We start from the raw sequence: 3963 nt of genomic DNA on the forward strand, positions 1-3963 counted from the left end.
ACCTGAGGATTAGATCATATATGCCAACATATCAGGAGGCACATAATATCTGGTTGTACTATTATGAACATTAAATTTACTTTATCCAATAAAGTATAGTCAGTTTTGCTATAATATCACATATATAATCTTAAAATCACTGTCTATGCAAAATTACATAGTAAAAATCACAAGGCTTCTGGGGAAAATGGAGATAAGGGTACTACAACATTCAAAAACGTTGATAAAAAAAGAGGAATCTATTAAAAACAATAGCAGTTCTAACACATGTGAAATGGTTAAAAAATACATAAATACCACAACAAATATGGCACTTTACCTTGAAAAAACACCTGATGCTTAAATGTAGAAGTGGGGATAACAAGGGTTGCAGCTTGTGAGTTATTATGAAGGGATGGAAGATGATCTAAAATTGGACAGTCTCCACACCAGATGTGGGTGGGTGTGGCTCTTCACACACGTGGTGAAATGAGGTAGCTGGTAGGAGTTTGAGATGTGCACGTGTGTGTGTGTGTCTGTGTGTGTGTGTATGTGTGTCTGTGTGTGTGCTGTGTCTTCCTAGGTGGCATGCTTCAGTGGGGGGCAGTTTTCTGCATTCCCCTAGTATTTCTTGAGGACAGAATCACACAAGTAAACATGAAAATCCATTACCCTCAAAGTGTTCCTTAGTATATCCATCATAATGGAAAGAATTCACAATTCAAAACAAGTATATCAGAACTGATTGCATTGAAAATTTACTTCTCTTTTTTTTCTTAATCAGTTTAGCTAGAGGTTCAATTGTATTGACCTCATAAAGAAAGAGGTGTTAGTCTCAATGGATTTTTTCATTCTTCTGTTCTCTCCTCCATTTATTGTGCTCTTATTTTTATTATTTCTTTCTTCTAGTTACTTTGAGTTTAATTTGCTTTTCTTTTTCTAGTTTTCTAAGGTAGAGGTTTAGATAATCAACGATAGATCATTTTTATTTTCTAATATATGTTTTTAGAGTTACATATTTCTCAACAAAATACTACTTTAGCTGCATCTCATGAATTCTGATATGTTATGCTTTCATTATCATCACATAGTTTCTAAGATTTCCACATCTATAAGGATGGAGTAGACATATCTTCTATGCATTCTATTAAATACAGCTAAAAATTACATATATAAAATATATAATTTATTTATATATTAAAAAATCATAAGAAGACTCTGAAAGGAAAAAAGAAAAACAGCAGACAGGCTAGGGACCCAGAGACTAGAATAATGACAGAACACTAGGGGTGTTATCAGCCAAGGTTTAGTGGGGATCACGAACTCCCAAACTCCGTCCAGCAGTAAAGAGAAGTCACTCCCCCTCCCCCACTGAGTGTCACTGGAGGCCAACTGGGTAGCCTGGACTTCTAGTCCTACCTGTTGGCAATAAGGCATGCCTCCTTTCTCTAAACAGGAAGAAAATATTTTTTTATAAAAGGAATCTCGCCAAACTGGTTTGGCTCAGTGGCTAGAGCATCAGCCTGCGGACTAAAAGGTCCCAGGTTCGGTTCAGGTCAAGGGCATGTACCTTGGTTGCAGGCACATCCCCAGTGGGGGGTGTGCAGGAGGCAGCTGGTCGAAGTTTCTCATCGATGTTTCTAACTCTCTATCTCTCTCCCTTCCTCTCTGTAAAAAAAATCAATAAAATATATATTTTTTTAAAAAGGAATCTTAAAACATAAAGTTGGAAGAAAGAACAATAGAATGAGCAAATATGTGTTTGATAGCTGAAGCAAGAATTGTAACACTCCAATTTGGTTCTCAATATACATAGAGGAACTTTTAAAATTTAATATTTATTTAATATAATTATATTATAAATGGAAGAGGGCAAAGAATGTAAAGTAAGATAAAGTTCCTGTATTTCATTCTAACTAGTAAATGTTGACACCACTAGACAAAGTATATACACACATACATGTATATAATATAAGCATAAAGTAGTCAAATAAGAAGCTATAAATAATATGTATCTCATATACATACATTAATGTGCAAACATATTAATACAGTAATGGCTTTTTTTAATAAAAGTAAAAATCTGCTGGATTTCTTTCAGTTTGTGAAAACGTACTAATATAGGTCTTTTGTAAAAGCAAAGTGACTGAACATAAACTTTTGGAAAGTGGCAAATACTCTTTGCTTTATGCCATTGCAGCTGACAAAAGGTTTCACAAAAATGCTGTACTTTTGGATACTGGGGAAACCTGTATAAAGTGATACCCTCAAAAACACTGCAGACATTCAGTAAAAATGATAAACAAAAAAGGAGCTTCTCTATCCTTTTCCGGTGTTCAAGATGTAGAAGTGGGGATGTGGTGGGTCCTCCAGTGTGAAATTCTGAGATTTCCCCGGTCTCCCATTGGGAGCCGTGATCAACTGTGCTGACAACACAGGAGCCAAACATCTGTAGATCACCTCTGGGGACAACTGAACAGACTTCCTGCTGCTGGTGTGGAGACGAGCCGGCCGGCCGTGGTCAGAAAAGGCAGCCAGAGCTCAGAAAGAAGGTACAGCCAGCGGTGGTATTTCAACAAGGAAAGTCTTTCCAGAGAAAATATGTGTTTCTCTATTTGGAAGATAATGCAGGGCTCATTGTAAACAATAAAGGCTAGATGAAAGGTTCTGCCATCACTGGACCAGTTGCCAAGGAGTGTGCAGTTCTGTGGCCCAGGATTATCACATCCAGTGCTAGCAGATCTCTGATGTATTTGTAAGGAAAAAACCCACTAAACAAACAAAGGAATTTTAAAATCTGTTAAAGTAACCCATACAGAGTCAGAAAAAGAAAACTAAAATCAGAACAAACAGAAAACAAAAAATAAATGGTAGACTGAAGGCCTAACATTTGCTAACCAATTACAGAGGTGCAGCAATTAAAAGATAGAAATTGGCAGAGTGGAAAAAAAATTGGGAAAATTTCAAAGATTCTTTATATGCTACCTGGAAAAACAAAACCAAAGTGCTTGGCCTAATTGTTGCTCTCATAGCTACCGCTTTTGATGATCTGTCACCCACACCACAGCCAGGAGCTCTCTGAATGCATGCAGATACCATAACTCCTATGAGCCTAATGGTGCCATTTTACAACGTTCAAAATAAACCAGTGGGAAAGGCCTATTTATAATAGCTCTAAAGAATATAGAGATAATTCAAATGATTGGACCCAAACACAAAATATGCCTATAAAAATGCATATTACTTATTATCTTATGTATTATTCAGGTATTATTGTTATCTCTAATTGTGGGCAGAGAAGATACTGTGCACTATCTCAATCTTTTGAAATGTAATGTCCTAGCAAATGGTGTCTTTTGGTGGAAGGACCATGTACACTGGAAAAGAACTTGTATCTGTAGCATGATAAAATGTTCTCATGATTTTGGAATCATAAAAACTTGTCAACTGATTCATAATTATCCTAGAAACAAGAATGGGTGTCTTTATTAACAGAAGTCCTGTTCAGGGATTCTCCATCATCTATCCATACGGGTACGTTATCTCCAAGTTCCTCATGAAATGCGAAGATGTTCATCATGAAAAGGTGCATCCCCCAAACCCTCCTCATTTCGTGTCCACCCACACGGAGACTGGGTCCAACAGAGTGAACTATCTCCCCCAAATTTCTGTCCTTGAAAACTCTTAGGTGTATGTGCGGTTTGCTGATTTGAAACCGAAAGTGCCCTCACAGTTGTTTTGAGGATAACACTGACAAACTTATAACAAAGCAAAGCAAGCAAACAAACAAACAAACAAAAATACACCAGCAACGTGCTTTGTACTTTCACATAGGTGCCCCTGGTTTCACGCAGGAAGCTGTTGCACCATCCCTGTTACACCCATTCCTTCACAGCTCTCTTTGGCCCATCTAGTCCCATAGCTGACAATCATATGAGCTATTGGATGGAAGAGTTGAATTAGAGGTGAGTGATGTTTTGGTCC

General features: G+C 37.2%; 1 pseudogene; it reads left to right on the top strand.

Moving 5' to 3' along the window:
* The first annotated feature begins 2320 nt into the window (after positions 1-2320).
* LOC132212696 (large ribosomal subunit protein uL14-like) lies at positions 2321-2738 on the top strand (annotated as a pseudogene).
* The last annotated feature ends 1225 nt before the right edge of the window (positions 2739-3963 follow it).

Source organism: Myotis daubentonii, chromosome 11 (genome assembly GCF_963259705.1).
Source record: "Myotis daubentonii chromosome 11, mMyoDau2.1, whole genome shotgun sequence".
Lineage (NCBI taxonomy): Eukaryota > Metazoa > Chordata > Mammalia > Chiroptera > Vespertilionidae > Myotis > Myotis daubentonii.